Below are 12,808 nucleotides of genomic sequence, written 5' to 3' on the forward strand. Positions count from 1 at the left end.
TTTACTTTGAGCTCCCCCCGAATGACAGAGCTTCTCACCCTATCTCTAAGGGAGAGCCCCGCCACTCGGCGGAGGAAACTCATTTCGGCCGCTTGTACCCGTGATCTTGTCTTTTCGGTCATGACCCAAAGCTCATGACCATAGGTGAGGATGGGAACGTAGATCGACCGGTAAATCGAGAGCTTTGCCTTCCGGCTCAGCTCCTTCTTCACCACAACGGATCGATACAGCGTCCGCATTACTGAAGACGCCGCACCGATCCGCCTGTCGATCTCACGATCCACTCTTCCCCCACTCGTGAACAAGACTCCGAGGTACTTGAACTCCTCCACTTGGGGCAAGATCCCCTCCCCAACCCGGAGATGGCACTCCACCCTTTTCCGGGAGAGAACCATGGACTCGGACTTGGAGGTGCTGATTCCCATCCCAGTCGCTTCACACTCGGCTGCGAACCGATCCAGTGAGAGCTGAAGATCTTGGCCGGAGGAAGCCATCAGGACCACATCATCTGCAAATAGCAGTGACCTAATCCTGCAGCCACCAAACCAGATCCCCTCAACGCCCTGACTGCGCCTAGAAATTCTGTCCATAAAGGTTATGAACAGAATCGGTGACAAAGGGCAGCCTTGGCGGAGTCCAACCCTCACTGGAAACGTGTCCGACTTACTGCCGGCAATGCGGACCAAGCTCTGACACTGATTATACAGGGAGCGAACTGCCACAATAAGACAGTCCGTTACCCCATACTCTCTGAGCACTCCCCACAGGACTTCCCGGGGTACACGGTCGAATGCCTTCTCCAAGTCCACAAAGCACATGTAGACTGGTTGGGCAAACTCCCATACACCCTCAAGGACCCTGCCGAGAGTATAGAGCTGGTCCACAGTTCCACGACCAGGACGAAAACCACACTGTTCCTCCTGAATCCGAGGTTCGACTATCCGGCGTAGCCTCCTCTCCAGTACACCTGAATAGACCTTACCGGGAAGGCTGAGGAGTGTGATCCCACGATAGTTGGAACACACCCTCCGGTTCCCCTTCTTAAAGAGAGGAACCACCACCCCGGTCTGCCAATCCAGAGGTACCGCCCCCGATGTCCACGCGATGTTGCAGAGTCTTGTCAACCAAGACAGCCCCACAACATCCAGAGCCTTAAGGAACTCCGGGCGGATCTCATCCACCCCCGGGGCCTTGCCACCGAGGAGCTTTTTAACTACCTCGGCAACCTCAGCCCCAGAAATAGGAGAGCCCACCACAGATTCCCCAGGCCCTGTTTCCTCATAGGAAGACGTGCTGGTAGGATTGAGGAGGTCTTCGAAGTATTCCCTCCACCGATCCACAACATCCGCAGTCGAGGTCAGCAGAGCACCATCCCCACCATACACGGTGTTGACACTGCACTGCTTCCCCTTCCTGAGGCGGCGGATAGTGGTCCAGAATTGCTTCGAAGCCGTCCGGAAGTTTTTTTCCATGGCCTCCCCGAACTCCTCCTATGTCCGAGTTTTTGCCTCCGCGACCGCTGAAGCCGCACACCGCTTGGCCTGTCGGTACCTGTCTGCTGCCTCAGCAGTCCCATGAGCCAAAAGAACCCGATAGGACTCCTTCTTCAGCCTGACGGCATCCCTCACCGCCGGCGTCCACCAACGGGTTCTAGGATTACCGCCACGACAGGCACCAACTACCTTGCGGCCACAGCTCCAATCGGCCACCTCGACAATAGAGGTACGGAACATTGTCCACTCGGACTCAATGTCCAGCACCTCCCTCGTGACATGTTCAAAGTTCTTCCGGAGGTGGGAATTGAAACTCTCTCTGACAGGAGACTCTGCCAGGCGTTCCCAGCAAACCCTCACAATGCGTTTGGGCCTGCCAGGTCTGTCCGGCATCCTCCCCCACCATCGCAGCCAACTCACCACCAGGTGGTGATCGGTAGAAAGCTCCGCCCCTCTCTTCACCCGAGTGTCCAAAACATGAGACCGCAAATCCGATGACACAACTACAAAGTCGATCATGGAACTGCGGCCTAGGGTGTCCTGGTGCCAAGTGCACATATGGACACCCTTATGTTTGAACATGGTGTTTGTTATCGACAATCTGTGAAGAGCACAAAAGTCCAATAACAGAACACCACTCGGGTTCAGATCCGGGCGGCCATTCTTCCCAATCACACCTCTCCAGGTTTCACTGTCGCTGCCAACATGAGCGTTGAAGTCCCCCAGTAGAACGAGGGAATCACCCGGGGGAGCACTCTCCAGTACTCCCTCGAGTGAATCCCAAAAGGGTGGGTACTCTGAGCTGCCGTTTGGCGCGTAAACGCAAACAACAGTCAGGACCCGTCCCCCCACCTGAAGGCGGAGGGAAGCTACCCTCTCGTCCACCGGGTTGAATTCCAACGTGCAGGCTTTGAGCCGAGGGGCAACAAGAATTGCCACCCCAGCCCGTCGCCTCTCACTGCCGGCAACGCCAGAGTGGAAGAGAGTCCAGCCCCTCTCAAGAGAAGTGGTTCCAGAGCCCTTGCTGTGCGTCGAAGTGAGTCCGACTATATCTAGCCGGAACTTCTCCACCTCACGTACTAGCTCAGGCTCCTTCCCCACCAGCGAAGTGACGTTCCACGTTCCAAGAGCCAGCTTATGTAGCCGAGGATCGGACTGCCAGGTGCCCTGCCCTTGGCTTCCGCCCAGCTCACAAGTCCTCTCCTCTCCCAAGTTGAACAAGATAATAACTGATGAAAATAAGACACACCTGAACCGTCTCCCCGTCAGGGAATCGAACCCTGGTCTTCCGCGTGACAGGCGGAGATACTGTCCACTATACTAACGAGGACTGCTTTGCACAGCCCTTTCCAAGGGACAAGCCAATGTTCGTGGCTTTTGCCTGCCATGCCACAACCAAAGCAATACGATTTCATCTTTCTGCCATCTCATAATTCCGACAAAATGATCCGTTAAAAGCACTTGTACAGGGTAGTGTGGCCGAGCGGTCTAAGGCACTGGATTAAGGCTCCAGTCTCTCGGGAGGCGTGGATTCAAATCCCACCACTGCCATTTTTGCTGGTAACGCACTTCTATCTTCCCTGACTGAGGCGATAAGACCCTGGGCCTAATTTGGAAAGCTTTGGAAAGTTTGCAAAAATAGGGCAAACAAGTTGGGTTTGGAGTTTTCCACGCCAGGTATGCAATAATAAAAGCACAACCAACACAGTTTTAAGGCCCCGCAGCAGTCTCCGGTAAAGCTAAACTTTGGACGTGCGTGTATGTTTATCAACATGTCGTTTGAAGATCTCCGCCCCTACTTAAGACATTCTGGCCACTTTTATCTGTTTCTGTATTTGGATCACACCGCAGTAATAGGATGTCTCACTGGCCGGCACGGAGCCACTTGCAGGAGGAAGTCGGCCTGTCTGGTGACATTGTGTAGAAACAACAACCTTAACATCAACACGAACTACACCAAGAAGACAATAGAAGACATGAGGAAGGAAAGTCTGTTTGCTCTTGTTAGACTTGTATAATGTTTCAACGTCCAAGTCCAAATTCATGCAGCACTTTCCATTATGTAGTGGTTATCACTTCACTGTCGCCTCAGACACGAACATTCCCTGGTTCAAAGAATACAATTCGGATTTCTGACATGGTACACGAATGCAATGGGTGCTTCACCTATTTGTCAAGAAACCATGCAGGAGACAAGTGTCTGAGGTAAGATCAGCTCCCTGGTGGTCTAGTGGCTAGGATTCGCCGCTTCCACCGTCGGTTCCAATGGATTTCAAACATCCGGTTAAAGCCTTGCAAACAGTGTTTAGGACAGGGTCGATTTCGGCAACATGACATGAAGCACTTTTGGCTGTATTGAATCATAAGGCAAGTTCAGTTTCTCGGATAGTGGCAGAATCTGTTCCCCAGCTGGTATCGGCCAGTTTTTTAGGATGCTGTTCCCAACTCCAACCTTAGCTTTAACCCTCTCAATATGATATTTGAAGTTGACCAAGATAGACTGTCTGTGGTTGTACTGAAGCTGTTTTCTGTACCAACGGACTTCAAGCTAACCATTGGTATATGTGTTCTTGAGGTGGAAGGCTGTAATTAAACTGTTGTCAGGGTTTGCTCATAGGTGATTAGTTGCGTTGTAGTAAACAAGTCCATACAGGGCTTGGCCTAAGGACTTTTCTAATTCTACAAAGGTTGATTTTTGTGATACTATGTCGAGCTCGTCACCTGCTGCGTCCCTAACCTTTAATTTGACACACTGACTTTGACAAACAATTTTTCCTTTTTGAAGATTTGTTATGCATCCTAATTTCGAGGGGTGCAACAAACATTATTAAAATACTGTGTTTGATTTCTGTAGGGCTGTGCATTAACGCCGAGTCCACACATCATAACATTGAGGGAGGGATACTGTGGTCACTTCTCCAATTTGAACAAGATAATAACTGATGAAAATAAGAGCCACCTGAACCATCTGTCCACTATACTAACGAGGACTGCTTTGCACAGCCCTTTCCAAGGGACAAGCCAACGTTCGTGGCTTTTGCCTGCCATGCCACAACCAAAGCATTGCGATTTCATCTTTCTGCCATCTCATAATTCCGACAAATTGATCCGTTAAAAGCACTTGTACAAGGTAGTGTGGCCGAGCGGTCTAAGGCGCTGGATTAAGGCTCCAGTCTCTCGGGAAGCGTGGGTTCAAATCCCACCACTGCGGTTTTTGTTGGTAGCACACTTGTATCTCCCCTGAGTGAGGCGATAAGACCCTGGGCCAAGAAGACAATAGAAGACATGAGGAAGGAAAGTCTGTTTGCTCTTGTTAGACTTGTATAATGTTTCAATGTACAAGTCCAAATTCATGTAGCACTTTCCATTGTGTAGTGTTTATCACTTCACTTCACATAAGAGTTCCTCTGGTTCAAAGAATACAATTCGCATTTCTGACATGGTACACGAATGCAATGGGTGCTTCACCTATTTGTCAAGAAACCCTGCAGGAAACAAGTGTCTGAGGTAACATCAGGTCCCTGGTGGTCTGGTCTAGTGGATAGGATTCAGTACTTTCACCGCCGTGGCCCGGGTTCGATTCCCGGTCAGAAAAAACTGTTAAAATCTACGAGTGTTTGTTTGTCGGTGATTAGTTGCTTTGTAATAAACAAGTGCATACAGTGCTTGGCCTAAGGACTTTTGTAATTCTACAAAGGTTGATTTTTGTGATACTATGTCGAGCTCCTCGCCTGCTGCGCCCCTAACCTTTAATTTGACACACTGACTCTGACAAACAATTTTCCCTTTTTGAAGACTTGTTATGCATCCTAATTTCGAGGGGGGGAGCAACAAACATTATTAAAATACTGTGTTTGATTTCTGTAGGGCTGTGCATTAACGCCGAGTCCATACATCACAACAATGAGGGAGGGATACTGTGGTCACTTCTCCAATTTGAACAAGATAATAACTGATGAAAATAAGAGACACCTGAACCATCTCCCCGTCTGAGGTAGATCAGCTCCCAGGTATTCTAATGGCTAGGGTCCGGCGCTCCACACACAACCAGCCTAGTCACTGACAGCTTCCAGATTTTGTTGGTTGCATTGCACAGGCAGGAGAGAGCAGACTAACAAATGACTCATCGTCTGCACTCCTCCCCACTAACATGCTGTAGAACTATCCTCATAGCCTCTTTTGTTCATGGATACCTTGCAACGATTATTTTCTCAGATCTTGGGCGATTTAGGCCAAGGCCAGGACCAAAAAGGCCACACTTCTCTGGAGCCGGGCAGAATAAATTTGCTTAGGCAGAGAGAGGATTTGTGTGAGGCTTTCTCCCGGCGGCTAGAGTAGAGGGCCAACCTGTTGCTGTGATGGCAGTCAATCGAGGCTTATACTGAATGTAGGAAGTTTTGCCTTGATTTTAATCTCTTCTTTGCTGGTTCTTCGTCAAACAGAGCGAGACGAGGGTCTGTTTCTTGTTTGAGCTTTTCTTCTGACGTCTGATATAGGAAGGATCAATGCCTGACAGCAGATAGAGATTGTCGGTTCTAATAGATTTCAATCATCCAGTTAAAGCCTTGCAGACAGTGTTTAGGACAGGGTCGATTTTGGCAACTTGACTGCAACATGACATGAAGCACTTTTGATTGAATCATAAGGCGAGTTCAGTTTCTCGGATAGTGGCAGAATCTGTTCCGCAGCTGGTATCGGCCAGTTTTTTAGGATGCTGTTCCCAACTCCAACCTTAGCTTTAACCCTCTCAAAATGATATTTGAAGGTGACCAAGATAGACTGTCTGTGGTTGTATTGAAGCTGTTTTCTGTACCAACTGACTTTAGGCTAACCATTGGTATATGTGTTCTTGAGGTGGAAGACTGTAATTAAACTGTTGTCAGGAATTGCTCATAGGTGATTAGTTGCGTTGTAGTAAATAAGACCATACAGGGCTTGGCCTAACGAATTTTCCCTTTTTGAAGACTTGTTATGCATCCTAAATTCGAGGGTTGCAACAAACGTTTGTAAAAAACTGTGTCTGATTTCTGTAGGGCTGTGCATTAACGCCAAGTCCACACATCACAACATTGAGGGAGGGATACCGTGGTCACTTCTCCAATTTGAACAAGATAATAACTGATGAAAATAAGAGACACCTGAACCATCTCCTCGTCAGGGAATCGAACCCTGGTCTTCCGCGTGACAGGCGGAGATACTGTCCACTATACTAACGAGGACTGCTCAACACAGCCTTTTCGAAAGGACAAGCCAATGTTCATAGCTTTTGCCTGTCATGCCACAACCAAAGCATTGCGATTTCATCTTTCTGCCATCACATAATGCCATCAAATTGATCTGTTATAAGCACTCATTCAGGGTAGTGTGGCCGAGCGGTCTAAGGCGCTGGATTAAGGCTCCAGTCTCTCGGGAGGCGTGGGTTCAAATCCCACCACTGCCATTTTTGTTGGGAGCACACTTGTATCTTCCCTGACTGAGGCGATAAGACCCTGGGCCAAGAAGACAATAGAAGACATGAGGAAAGAAAGTCTGCTCTTGTTAGAGTTGTATAATGTTTCAACGTCCAAGTCCAAATTCATGCAGCACTTTCCATTGTGTAGTGTTTATCACTTCACTTCACACGAAAGTTCACCCGGTTCAAAGAATACAATATTGAGGGAGGGATACTGTGGTCACTTCTCCAATTTCAACAAGATAATAACTGATGAAAATAAGAGACACCTGAACCATCTCCCCATCAGGGAATCGAACCCTGGTCTTCCGCGTGACAGGCGGAGATACTGTCCACTATACTAACGAGGACTGCTTTGCCCAGCACTTTCCAAGGGACAAGCCAACGTTTGTGGCTTTTGCCTGCCATGCGACAACCAAAGCATTGCGATTTCATCTTTCTGCCATCTCATAATGCCGACAAACTGATCAGCTAAAAACAGTCATTCAGGGTAGTGTGGCCGAGCGGTCTAAGGCGCTGGATTAAGGCTCCAGTCTCTCGGGAGGCGTGGGTTCAAATCCCACCACTGCCATTTTTGTTGGTAGCACACTTGTATCTTCCCTGACTGAGGTGTTAAGATCCTGGGCCAAAAAGACAATAGAAGACACGAGGAAGGAAAGTCTGTTTCCTCTTGTTAGACTTGTATAATGTTTCAACGTCCAAGTCCAAATTCATGCAGCACTTTCCATTGTGTAGTGTTTATCACTTCACTTCACACGAAAGTTCCCCCGGTTCAAAGAATACAATTCGCATTTCTGACATGGTACACGAATGCAATGGGTGCTTCACCTATTTGTCAAGAAACCCTGCAGGAAACAAGTGTCTGAGGTAACATCAGCTCCCTGGTGGTCTGGTCTAGTGGATAGCATTCAGTGCTTTCACCGCCACGGCCCGGGTTCGATTCCCGGTTAGAAAAAACTGTTAAAACCTACGAGTGTTTGTTTGTCGGTGATTAGTTGCTTTGTAATAAACAAGTGCATACAGGGCTTGGCCTAAGGACTTTTGTAATTCTACAAAGGTTGATTTTTGTGATACTATGTCGAGCTCCTCGCCTGCTGCGCCCCTAACCTTTAATTTGACACACTGACTCTGACAAACAATTTTCCCTTTTTGAAGACTTGTTATGCATCCTAATTTCGAGGTTGGGAGCAACAAACATTATTAAAATACTGTGTTTGATTTCTGTAGGGCTGTGCATTAACGCCGAGTCCATACATCACAACAATGAGGGAGGGATACTGTGGTCACTTCTCCAATTTGAACAAGATAATAACTGATGAAAATAAGAGACACCTGAACCATCTCCCCGTCTGAGGTAGATCAGCTCCCAGGTATTCTAATGGCTAGGGTCCGGCGCTCCACACACAACCAGCCTAGTCACTGACAGCTTCCAGATTTTGTTGGTTGCATTGCACAGGCAGGAGAGAGCAGACTAACAAATGACTCATCGTCTGCACTCCTCCCCACTAACATGCTGTAGAACTATCCTCATAGCCTCTTTTGTTCATGGATACCTTGCAACGATTATTTTCTCAGATCTTGGGCGATTTAGGCCAAGGCCAGGAACAAAAAGGCCACACTTCTCTGGAGCCGGGCAGAATAAATTTGCTTAGGCAGAGAGAGGATTTGTGTGAGGCTTTCTCCCGGCGGCTAGAGCAGAGGGCCAACCTGTTGCTGTGATGGCAGTCAATCAAGGCTTATACTGAATGTAGGAAGTTTTGCCTTGATTTTAATCTCTTCTTTGCTGGTTCTTCGTCAAACAGAGCGAGACGAGGGTCTGTTTCTTGTTTGAGCTTTTCTTCTGACGTCTGATATAGGAAGGATCAATGCCTGACAGCAGATAGAGATTGTCGGTTCTAATAGATTTCAATCATCCAGTTAAAGCCTTGCAGACAGTGTTTAGGACAGGGTCGATTTCGGCAACTTGACTGCAACATGACATGAAGCACTTTTGATTGAATCATAAGGCGAGTTCAGTTTCTCGGATAGTGGCAGAATCTGTTCCGCAGCTGGTATCGGCCAGTTTTTTAGGATGCTGTTCCCAACTCCAACCTTAGCTTTAACCCTCTCAATATGATATTTGAAGTTGACCAAGATAGACTGTCTGTGGTTGTATTGAAGCTGTTTTCTGTACCAACGGACTTCAAGCTAACCATTGGTATATGTGTTCTTGAGGTGGAAGGCTGTAATTAAACTGTTTTCAGGGTTTGCTCGTAGGTGATTAGTTGCGTTGTAGTAAACAAGTCCATACAGGGCTTGGCCTAAGGACTTTTCTAATTCTACAAAGGTTGATTTTTGTGATACTATGTCGAGCTCGTCACCTGCTGCGTCCCTAACCTTTAATTTGACACACTGACTTTGACAAACAATTTTTCCTTTTTGAAGATTTGTTATGCATCCTAATTTCGAGGGGTGCAACAAACATTATTAAAATACTGTGTTTGATTTCTGTAGGGCTGTGCATTAACGCCGAGTCCACACATCATAACATTGAGGGAGGGATACTGTGGTCACTTCTCCAATTTGAACAAGATAATAACTGATGAAAATAAGAGCCACCTGAACCATCTGTCCACTATACTAACGAGGACTGCTTTGCACAGCCCTTTCCAAGGGACAAGCCAACGTTCGTGGCTTTTGCCTGCCATGCCACAACCAAAGCATTGCGATTTCATCTTTCTGCCATCTCATAATTCCGACAAATTGATCCGTTAAAAGCACTTGTACAAGGTAGTGTGGCCGAGCGGTCTAAGGCGCTGGATTAAGGCTCCAGTCTCTCGGGAAGCGTGGGTTCAAATCCCACCACTGCGGTTTTTGTTGGTAGCACACTTGTATCTCCCCTGAGTGAGGCGATAAGACCCTGGGCCAAGAAGACAATAGAAGACATGAGGAAGGAAAGTCTGTTTGCTCTTGTTAGACTTGTATAATGTTTCAATGTACAAGTCCAAATTCATGTAGCACTTTCCATTGTGTAGTGTTTATCACTTCACTTCACATAAGAGTTCCTCTGGTTCAAAGAATACAATTCGCATTTCTGACATGGTACACGAATGCAATGGGTGCTTCACCTATTTGTCAAGAAACCCTGCAGGAAACAAGTGTCTGAGGTAACATCAGGTCCCTGGTGGTCTGGTCTAGTGGATAGGATTCAGTACTTTCACCGCCGTGGCCCGGGTTCGATTCCCGGTCAGAAAAAACTGTTAAAATCTACGAGTGTTTGTTTGTCGGTGATTAGTTGCTTTGTAATAAACAAGTGCATACAGTGCTTGGCCTAAGGACTTTTGTAATTCTACAAAGGTTGATTTTTGTGATACTATGTCGAGCTCCTCGCCTGCTGCGCCCCTAACCTTTAATTTGACACACTGACTCTGACAAACAATTTTCCCTTTTTGAAGACTTGTTATGCATCCTAATTTCGAGGGGGGTAGCAACAAACATTATTAAAATACTGTGTTTGATTTCTGTAGGGCTGTGCATTAACGCCGAGTCCATACATCACAACAATGAGGGAGGGATACTGTGGTCACTTCTCCAATTTGAACAAGATAATAACTGATGAAAATAAGAGACACCTGAACCATCTCCCCGTCTGAGGTAGATCAGCTCCCAGGTATTCTAATGGCTAGGGTCCGGCGCTCCACACACAACCAGCCTAGTCACTGACAGCTTCCAGATTTTGTTGGTTGCATTGCACAGGCAGGAGAGAGCAGACTAACAAATGACTCATCGTCTGCACTCCTCCCCACTAACATGCTGTAGAACTATCCTCATAGCCTCTTTTGTTCATGGATACCTTGCAACGATTATTTTCTCAGATCTTGGGCGATTTAGGCCAAGGCCAGGACCAAAAAGGCCACACTTCTCTGGAGCCGGGCAGAATAAATTTGCTTAGGCAGAGAGAGGATTTGTGTGAGGCTTTCTCCCGGCGGCTAGAGTAGAGGGCCAACCTGTTGCTGTGATGGCAGTCAATCGAGGCTTATACTGAATGTAGGAAGTTTTGCCTTGATTTTAATCTCTTCTTTGCTGGTTCTTCGTCAAACAGAGCGAGACGAGGGTCTGTTTCTTGTTTGAGCTTTTCTTCTGACGTCTGATATAGGAAGGATCAATGCCTGACAGCAGATAGAGATTGTCGGTTCTAATAGATTTCAATCATCCAGTTAAAGCCTTGCAGACAGTGTTTAGGACAGGGTCGATTTTGGCAACTTGACTGCAACATGACATGAAGCACTTTTGATTGAATCATAAGGCGAGTTCAGTTTCTCGGATAGTGGCAGAATCTGTTCCGCAGCTGGTATCGGCCAGTTTTTTAGGATGCTGTTCCCAACTCCAACCTTAGCTTTAACCCTCTCAAAATGATATTTGAAGGTGACCAAGATAGACTGTCTGTGGTTGTATTGAAGCTGTTTTCTGTACCAACTGACTTTAGGCTAACCATTGGTATATGTGTTCTTGAGGTGGAAGACTGTAATTAAACTGTTGTCAGGAATTGCTCATAGGTGATTAGTTGCGTTGTAGTAAATAAGACCATACAGGGCTTGGCCTAACGAATTTTCCCTTTTTGAAGACTTGTTATGCATCCTAAATTCGAGGGTTGCAACAAACGTTTGTAAAAAACTGTGTCTGATTTCTGTAGGGCTGTGCATTAACGCCAAGTCCACACATCACAACATTGAGGGAGGGATACCGTGGTCACTTCTCCAATTTGAACAAGATAATAACTGATGAAAATAAGAGACACCTGAACCATCTCCTCGTCAGGGAATCGAACCCTGGTCTTCCGCGTGACAGGCGGAGATACTGTCCACTATACTAACGAGGACTGCTCAACACAGCCTTTTCGAAAGGACAAGCCAATGTTCATAGCTTTTGCCTGTCATGCCACAACCAAAGCATTGCGATTTCATCTTTCTGCCATCACATAATGCCATCAAATTGATCTGTTATAAGCACTCATTCAGGGTAGTGTGGCCGAGCGGTCTAAGGCGCTGGATTAAGGCTCCAGTCTCTCGGGAGGCGTGGGTTCAAATCCCACCACTGCCATTTTTGTTGGGAGCACACTTGTATCTTCCCTGACTGAGGCGATAAGACCCTGGGCCAAGAAGACAATAGAAGACATGAGGAAAGAAAGTCTGCTCTTGTTAGAGTTGTATAATGTTTCAACGTCCAAGTCCAAATTCATGCAGCACTTTCCATTGTGTAGTGTTTATCACTTCACTTCACACGAAAGTTCACCCGGTTCAAAGAATACAATATTGAGGGAGGGATACTGTGGTCACTTCTCCAATTTCAACAAGATAATAACTGATGAAAATAAGAGACACCTGAACCATCTCCCCATCAGGGAATCGAACCCTGGTCTTCCGCGTGACAGGCGGAGATACTGTCCACTATACTAACGAGGACTGCTTTGTCCAGCACTTTCCAAGGGACAAGCCAACGTTTGTGGCTTTTGCCTGCCATGCGACAACCAAAGCATTGCGATTTCATCTTTCTGCCATCTCATAATGCCGACAAACTGATCAGCTAAAAACAGTCATTCAGGGTAGTGTGGCCGAGCGGTCTAAGGCGCTGGATTAAGGCTCCAGTCTCTCGGGAGGCGTGGGTTCAAATCCCACCACTGCCATTTTTGTTGGTAGCACACTTGTATCTTCCCTGACTGAGGTGTTAAGATCCTGGGCCAAAAAGACAATAGAAGACACGAGGAAGGAAAGTCTGTTTCCTCTTGTTAGACTTGTATAATGTTTCAACGTCCAAGTCCAAATTCATGCAGCACTTTCCATTGTGTAGTGTTTATCACTTCACTTCACACGAAAGTTCCCCCGGT

General features: G+C 47.1%; 12 non-coding genes across 12 annotated transcripts; 7 read left to right on the forward strand and 5 right to left on the reverse strand.

The window, feature by feature from the left end:
- Nucleotides 1-2,751: 2,751 nt before the first annotated feature.
- trnad-guc (transfer RNA aspartic acid (anticodon GUC)) lies at nt 2,752-2,823 on the reverse strand. Its single transcript has one exon. It is a non-coding gene; the product is annotated as a tRNA-Asp (tRNA).
- Nucleotides 2,824-2,962: 139 nt separating this feature from the next.
- trnal-aag (transfer RNA leucine (anticodon AAG)) lies at nt 2,963-3,044 on the forward strand. The gene has a single exon. It is a non-coding gene; the product is annotated as a tRNA-Leu (tRNA).
- Nucleotides 3,045-4,622: 1,578 nt separating this feature from the next.
- On the forward strand, nt 4,623-4,704 carry trnal-aag (transfer RNA leucine (anticodon AAG)). The gene has a single exon. It is a non-coding gene; the product is annotated as a tRNA-Leu (tRNA).
- Nucleotides 4,705-6,640: 1,936 nt separating this feature from the next.
- trnad-guc (transfer RNA aspartic acid (anticodon GUC)) lies at nt 6,641-6,712 on the reverse strand. Its single transcript has one exon. It is a non-coding gene; the product is annotated as a tRNA-Asp (tRNA).
- Nucleotides 6,713-6,851: 139 nt separating this feature from the next.
- On the forward strand, nt 6,852-6,933 carry trnal-aag (transfer RNA leucine (anticodon AAG)). Its single transcript has one exon. It is a non-coding gene; the product is annotated as a tRNA-Leu (tRNA).
- Nucleotides 6,934-7,223: 290 nt separating this feature from the next.
- On the reverse strand, nt 7,224-7,295 carry trnad-guc (transfer RNA aspartic acid (anticodon GUC)). Its single transcript has one exon. It is a non-coding gene; the product is annotated as a tRNA-Asp (tRNA).
- Nucleotides 7,296-7,434: 139 nt separating this feature from the next.
- On the forward strand, nt 7,435-7,516 carry trnal-aag (transfer RNA leucine (anticodon AAG)). The gene has a single exon. It is a non-coding gene; the product is annotated as a tRNA-Leu (tRNA).
- Nucleotides 7,517-9,713: 2,197 nt separating this feature from the next.
- trnal-aag (transfer RNA leucine (anticodon AAG)) lies at nt 9,714-9,795 on the forward strand. Its single transcript has one exon. It is a non-coding gene; the product is annotated as a tRNA-Leu (tRNA).
- A 1,936-nt stretch (nt 9,796-11,731) lies between these two features.
- trnad-guc (transfer RNA aspartic acid (anticodon GUC)) lies at nt 11,732-11,803 on the reverse strand. The gene has a single exon. It is a non-coding gene; the product is annotated as a tRNA-Asp (tRNA).
- A 139-nt stretch (nt 11,804-11,942) lies between these two features.
- Nucleotides 11,943-12,024, forward strand: trnal-aag (transfer RNA leucine (anticodon AAG)). The gene has a single exon. It is a non-coding gene; the product is annotated as a tRNA-Leu (tRNA).
- A 290-nt stretch (nt 12,025-12,314) lies between these two features.
- On the reverse strand, nt 12,315-12,386 carry trnad-guc (transfer RNA aspartic acid (anticodon GUC)). The gene has a single exon. It is a non-coding gene; the product is annotated as a tRNA-Asp (tRNA).
- A 139-nt stretch (nt 12,387-12,525) lies between these two features.
- Nucleotides 12,526-12,607, forward strand: trnal-aag (transfer RNA leucine (anticodon AAG)). The gene has a single exon. It is a non-coding gene; the product is annotated as a tRNA-Leu (tRNA).
- The last annotated feature ends 201 nt before the right edge of the window (nt 12,608-12,808 follow it).

Source organism: Nerophis lumbriciformis, linkage group LG03 (genome assembly GCF_033978685.3).
Source record: "Nerophis lumbriciformis linkage group LG03, RoL_Nlum_v2.1, whole genome shotgun sequence".
Classification (NCBI taxonomy): Eukaryota; Metazoa; Chordata; class Actinopteri; order Syngnathiformes; family Syngnathidae; genus Nerophis; species Nerophis lumbriciformis.